General features: G+C 41.6%; 1 protein-coding gene across 1 annotated transcript in view; it reads right to left on the minus strand.

Moving 5' to 3' along the window:
• Window positions 1-4474, minus strand: part of ABCC9 (ATP binding cassette subfamily C member 9) — a 69434-nt gene extending 64960 nt beyond the window's left edge. Inside the window, exon 1 of the mRNA XM_021539188.3 lies at window positions 4340-4474. The gene's annotated coding sequence lies outside the window, so the exon portion shown is untranslated. The remainder of the gene's footprint in view (window positions 1-4339) is intronic.
• Window positions 4475-7410: the final 2936 nt, after the last annotated feature.

The following is a 7410-nucleotide window of genomic DNA, read 5'->3' on the forward strand; positions in this document are numbered from 1 at the left end:
AAAATTTGATAATATAATGGCAACATTTCTTGTGCCCACACTCAGATCCCATGCTTGGAAAGTTAAGTGTAACTACAGGAGGACATATTTTTAGAGGTGCAGAGTAAGCTTCAGACTAATTAAAGAGTCAAAGTTACACTTTTAAACAGGATTTCAGTATTGTAAGTTGAAGAGATCTTTAATAATTCTAAGAATTTTAAGGGGTGTTAAAAGGCCTCAGCTACAATGACTTTCAATGAGTCCTAGTTTTGAAAGCTTTCACTCAAAAACTGAGCCTGGAAATGAAGACAGTTTGAAGATCTTGATTACAGTTACCCAGTGAAAGAGTGAAAAGGCACCATTCCCTTCATTCTGTACAACCATAAGTTTTCATTAAATGAAATGGGAACGTGGAAATTAAGGGGAAAAAAAAAAATCCACCCAAAAAACCAAAGCCAAAACATGAAGAATTGAAGAACTGCAGTTGTGCTTACTGCTGTAAGTCATTGAAAACTGCAGCAGGAAAGAAAGAGGGAACATTTCTGTGACTGACCACTGATCAAATTTGGTTCCCTGAATAAAAATTAAAATATTAAACTATTCTTCCTTTGGCTTTTACTCTTCTAGTAAGTAAATGCTAGGCTTCAGTCAGAACTACATCTGTAGAGAGGGAAAAAGAGGTATCTTGCCCATGTGAGGAAGTGCTGCTTGTTTCTCTCCACACTGAGCTTTATGCTAGTACATCACTAAACAAACTGAATACTAATTCTGTTTTTCCCACAGAAAAACTGACAGAATGCTGATCACACAGAACAGTAAAACCTGTAATGCTGAAGGTCTTTGAATTAGACCTAAGCAAATGAGAATACAGAGCTGACTCAAGTTTTCCCACCCTGTGGTCAAAGGTGATTTTCTCCTTCCCAAAGATGAGGAGGCAGACTTTTTAGGCCACAGTATGTATGTGAGGAGAAATCAAAGAGGTAAAACTGAGCTGCAGAGCCACAGGAGGTGAAATTTGAAGAGATTTCTGTTGTAACAGGGACAGAAGAGATTAAAGCCTTTAATGCTCCAACTCAGAGAGGTTATCACATTCCAGAGCAGCAGCTGCCCTCCTACACCTGCCAGGACCCTTCCCTGGGAACACTGGAAACAGCACTGCCTGGGAGGGTACAGAGGTGAATTAAGCAGCAAACCCAGGTAGGTTCATCACCCTCAGCATTCTGCCTGCCTTGCTGTGGGCTCACAGTCCAGCAGAGAGCCACACAAACATACTTCAAGTCTCACAATTAACAGTCCTAATCACTGTGGTGCAGTTCCCAAGATAAGAAGCCCTGCTCACATCAAGCTCAACATCAGAGCTGAACTGCTGCAGTTGCCCTACTTCAATTCCCAAGCTGGCTCATGCAGGACTGTCTCAAGGTCATAGCAGTGGAGAAATGTCCACCAGTCTCTTAGCAAAATTTATCTGTGAGTCCCAAACGAAGGGAGAGGCACTGGAAAGCAAAAGCCTCTTCTTCTTATATGGATTGACCTTTTCTCTAAGCTCATGCTCAGGTAGGAACCTTTGGAGCTGAGAGCTTCTCTACAGGGAGCTGGCTTTGACTGGCAATGTCTGAACAAAATGGGGGCAGTGTAACTACCACACTGAAAAAAGAAATTGTGTAACCTAAAAGTGAATATTCTGCAGAAAACAGATGAAGGGGTAGCAAATTATTTTGAAATTTATTGGTCATCTGCAGTTATGAACCACTACTTTTCATCACGGAGTAACAGCCATTCAGAATAACTTGAGGTGCTCATAAACTCATTTAAAAAGACAATGTTATTTATAGTCACTACAAAAAAAATGGCTTTCCCAGAGAAAGTTTCACTTGCTGTTGAATACAGTAGGCCAACAAGTTATTCTGGGGTAATTACACCAATGTGGGTACATCACAATTAGCTTCAGTGCTAATTATAGCAGGAATGTTATACTTTATTATAATGTTGCCAAGCATGCTAGGTTTAAGCTATCATTTCAGACATGGAAATGTTGTAATGGGACAAAGATCATCTGATAACAAGTGTGTGCCATCTGAGGACAGCAGCTACATTCAGCAAGGCAGCAGGAGTGCCAAGTGCCAGGTAGTTTTTTGTTTCAACACTTGTAGGCTGGAAGGCCTTCATCTTTCTAAGTTACTGCCATATTACTCACTTTAATTTCTGTCTTTATGAACTCTACAACTCATCAGAGATTCTCAGAGGTGGTTTTTCCATCTCCCTTTGAGAATGGCTTGTCAGTATGAGCTAAAGCCATCAGCCAAAATTCATGGAGGAGAGGAACAGAAAGAAAAATCATGAGGATGGGCCCATGTTGGTACCAGTGAAAGACAAGTTTCAGCTCTCCTTTACATCATTTGGGAATCTGATTCCCTGTGGGTTTACTTTAATGCAGATATGAACTATCTGAACAGCAGTTCACCCTTCAATTAAATAGCTAAAAAAGCCCTCATGTCCTTTAAGCATTTAAATTTTTATGCTAGGGTCCCCATTACTGGCAAGTTAAGACTTCCTGATTTTAGGCTAAGGTGGACAGACACAGTCATAAGAGAATAAAGAAAAAACAGAACTAAAGTGATTAATGAACAAATATTCCCTGTGAAGAGAAGTTTTGGGAAGAAAGAAAATAGGTCAAAGTCGTAAACATGGAAATGACAACACATTGAACCTAAGCACTCACAAATCTCATTTTAACAAGCATAAATGGGGATTCTCAGGGCACTAAGCCAGTTCATGAGATATATTTTCCGTAAGCAATTCTGAAGAAGACAATGGAAAAATGGTAGATAATCTAAATTTCCATTAAAATTATGAGAACACCCTCACCAAGTACAAAACTATAAGAATCCTAATTAAAGACATTTTAACTACCTTAAGAGTCTTTTAAAGTGGACTTTAAAATCTTCATATTCAAGAGTTTAATCTTACCTGAGTTATCACTCTGATCGTCATGCTCTGCAAGGTACTTATGACTACAAAAAAATGAGTATAAGTACACTCCTCAGGTGGAGCTTGTTTGGGGGAATAAGAATATTTTGAAAACATTTATTGCAGTAGTTCTGTTGTCCATACTTAAAAAAAAAAAAGATATAAATTGATAGTTGCACTTCCTAATTAAAATATATCTGTTTACAGAGCATATTTGTGTCTCAGTTCAGATCAAATTTCATTTTGGTCTTAAACATAATGTGCATTATATGCCCATATATACATATAAACATGTATGTATATACATATGTGTATGCATATAGGTGCAGGGTGAAGAAAATACTCCGAGTTTTACAAAAGTACTGAGTTCTTATCTTCTGGATAAATCACAAAAGTAAAATTTGTCTTTCCTTCTGGAATTTCCCGTAGTACATTTTAACTAAGGACAAATTATTAATTTATAGCTTTGAATGGAAGGCCTAACTCTGAGGTTTTCCATAGATTTTAGGTTAGTACTCTGAATCTTTTTCCTTTCTAGGTTGAATCCTTCTAGTTTGCTCTTCTTATCTTCCTAAAAGCACTCTAACCCAACCCATGGGATCTGTAGTCTTGCAAAGAGCGCTGCTGAGGTAACGGCAGAAAGCACTGTCCCTTTAAAATCCACTTTATCAAAAATGACCACATACAAAAGACAATTTCCTTTTTATTCCTTATTTAAGCTGTGACCAGCTATGCTCCACAGACCCCTCTTCCTTCCCCTGGGCCTCGGGATGATGAATTACCTCTGGTGCCTGTCAGCATTCGCAGCGCAAACTGCCGTGTGCCACAGCCTGATCCAAACGGTGCTGAAGTCAATGCAAAGAATCTCATTGACTTCGGGAGCCTTCTGGATCAGGCTCCAAACACAGGGAAAAGCACAACGGCAGTGGTGCTAAAACAGGCTACTGGCACTGCAAAGCATTTCACACAAACATCTGCAGTGGTCTCACACATCTAAATACATCGTTTTTTGGTTTTTTTTTTCTTTCTTTCTTTCTTTTTTGGAAAGCTTCTCCATACAGTGCGATCCCCAACACCAGCGTGCTACGCTGCCTGCTGTAAAACCTTCGACTTCACATTGCCAAGACAGGACAGTTTAAAAAAAGAAACATAACCCTGTGAACAGCAGCAAAGAAAACATCAGCAGGATGGGGACGGTAAAGGCTGAGAATGCCTGCGAATGGAAAAGGAAAAAGAGATTGGAGTTGTAATCCCAGGAAAGAACGAGGAGCAGCCCTGTCCCACAGATATAAAGGGAAGGAGGAGGAGGAGGTGGTTAGTGGGAGATAATGGGGGGAGGGTCATCGCATGCCCCGTTTGCTTGCTGAATGTTAGATCAAACTCTGCAGCTTACCTTTGTAAACACAACCCCAAAATACCAACCCAAAGTGTCACTCGGTTGTGCTATGTGATCAATATCATCCCGATGGCAGGATTTTCCTCCACTTAGTGAAGCCGCTCCAAGCCCTGGAGTGGATTATTTTTAGGCTGGTGATGGGAAGATCAGCTGCTGCCTCCTATCGAGTTTCCAAAGTGCACAAACTCTTCTTGCCTTTCTCATACGCTGAAGGGGGCAGGAAACTGGGAAGAGACAGGCAAGCAAAAAGCACCAATTTTTTGCCTCCTGAAGCTACAGTCCCCTGGGATTTCTTCTGCTTGCTTTTATTTTCATTTTTCCCTCTCCGGAGCAGTACGATTCCAAGAAGCTGCATTGCAGCACATGGACTATTGGCAGACAGCTATTCTAAAGTAATTGATTTAGACACGGTAGTCTAACTTTTGGCAGGCTTGCAGAGATTCAGCTTTTGATTCCTATGTAAATAATCTTGGATAATTTGAATTTGACGACATAATTTTGCATGTCTTCCACACATTAAGCAGAAAAGTCTACTCAGATATTTTACTTTACTCACTTACCTAAGTCCCTCCAGCTCTTCTGCTTAAAATACAGACCAAATCTTGCTTTTTGATCACACAGGTCTGCTTCTTCTGAAATGGCTTTTTAAATACTTGAAATAAAATTCCAAACTAATTTGACGCTCACATCAGGAATATAGTTTTCAACATGATAGCCCTTATTTATATGGGATAACATTTTTTAGTTGCAAAACCCATTGTATATGTTTACTTAGAGGTGAAGAAGTCCCAAGAGAGCCCACATGTGGTCTGTTGGTTTGTTTGTTCATTTTCTCACAGCACCATCAAACAAAGATGAACCAAGATTCGGATTTTTCCATCATGACAGTTTCACTTGAGCCTTACAACTTGAGGCCCCAAATTACAAAGATCTGGGACTTGTGGTGCAGCACCGGACATGTGGCAGTGCAGGGTGGTTTTGAGTACAGCTGTTGGAATCACACAATAGCCTGAGCTGGAAGGATCATCCAGACCAATTCCTGTTCAGTCATTTGGTACTGGAGCTGGAGGCCCTTGGGACAGAATTCTGCTTTGACCTCACAGAATCCAGGGATTGCATCTAGATCATTAGAGAGCAAATGATTTCCAAGGGATTGAGGCCAAAGATCTTTCTATGAATGGGGTTACAGAGAATGCTGAGCTGAGAATGGACTTGGATGGCTGAGGCAAAACACCACAGAATTTATCAAAACCTTGACAAACCCAGACTGCTTATTTTTCCCTGATATTTCAAACCTGAGTGTTGTAGGGATAAGGAATCAGAAACCTCAGAGCTAGAGATAATTAGTACCTTTTGTTAGCTCCCATTGATTTCAAATACCAATAGAGCTTTACACTTCAACAGATCTCAACTCCAAGGCACTTTGAAATCTTTGACTTGTGTTTACTTTTTTTTTTTTTCCTTTTATTTCTTCCCTTTTCATGTATGAAATGCTTTAAAAAAAAAGATTATGGATTGAAAGCCTCTGAGTTCTGCTATATATCTATGATTGTTAAAGAAGATTTTTTAAAAATAAAAATCTAAAAAAAACAAATCTAATAATCTGAAATAACATTGTCATGTAATATTTTTGAAAATACATTTAATTTCTGACGGAAGCGAGTAACATTTATGGACACAATTTTCTTCACCAAAACATTAATATTTAGTTCACTGCTATTCAGTTCTGTCTTTTCTACAAAATTGCTTAAACAGGAGGGGAAAAAATAAGGCAAAATTAACATGGAATCAGCCAGCATGTTTCATTTTGCTGTTTCTAAATGGGGTACTTTCATTTCTCTACATTACAAGCTAAAGTGTTTTGAAATGCATTTTAAAAGGATTAAGAAAACTGAAAAGCTCTGAAATGTCAGAACAGTCAGCCCTGATCTGGCATTTTGTATCAGGGCTTTTCGATTTGTCAGGGGCAAGGAGGAGGGGGAAGGAGGGGGGGGGAAATGGTAATTGCGGGAATTCAAAATGTTTTAGGGAATGTTTGGACGTTTAAAAGAATGGAAACAAACACAGGCCGAACCTCAGGTACCCCCACATCCAGCACGTTTTCCCAGTCAGCCTCCAGAAGACGAGATCTGGTACCGACATCTCCCGAAGCCGAGAGTGATTCAGCTGCAGCGGGGCGGGACCGAACCGGGCACGGCACCGCCGGACCGAGCCGGGCAGCGGCACCGCCAGCACCGGGACTGCCGCCCTGGCAGCGATGCGGGGCGGGGGGGAGGCATTGCGGGGAGGGATGCGGGGAAGGATGCTCGAAGGGATGCGGGGAAGGATGCGCCACCCCCTGGGGCTCCCCGGGGCACTCACCGGCGGCCGGGTCCCTCCGCGGACCCGCAGCGGGGGATGTGCCTGACCATGGCGGATAGGCAGCTTAAAGGCAGGAGCTGCTTCACCTGATGGCTTTAGGGAGGGAGAGGCAGAATGCAAAATATTCTTAGCGGATTTTAACAAAAGCGCTGAGTTTTGGCTCCTTCTGTCTGTGAAATCCACAGCCCGGCTGGCACTGATTTCTGCACCCTGGTGGGCTTCCATCAGCTTGACCAGCTGAACCCAAAATAACCAAAATGGTGGCGGAATAGCACGTGTGGGGAAAGGTTTTCATAAATTAGGACTCACCAGTGTGAGGAAAATTACCTGAATTTCTTTGCCACATGTCCTGGCTGAGCACCCTCCATCTGAATTGTCTTGGTTTATTTAATTCACTAACCAGGAAAGGAAGAGTGGCTGTGCTCTGGACCCTGCTCACACAACGACCTGTTCTGGGTTCAGCTGCCACCAGCTCTCTCTGCTGTTTCCCATATTGTGGACCAATCCATGGGTGCCCTTCTACAGCATTTATGGCAATCAAAGCACTGGGCCATAACGAGTTTCCACTTATTAGCCAAACTGAAGGAGATGCCTGTGGGCTCCTTGTCTTTTCCATTTCTTAGCTGAAGAGCTGAAATCACCATCATTTCATCCACTAAAGTAGCTGTTTTGGAGAAAACCTGTGGCAAGCGCATTTCTCTCCCTCT

Source organism: Lonchura striata, chromosome 5 (assembly GCF_046129695.1).
Source record: "Lonchura striata isolate bLonStr1 chromosome 5, bLonStr1.mat, whole genome shotgun sequence".
Classification (NCBI taxonomy): Eukaryota; Metazoa; Chordata; class Aves; order Passeriformes; family Estrildidae; genus Lonchura; species Lonchura striata.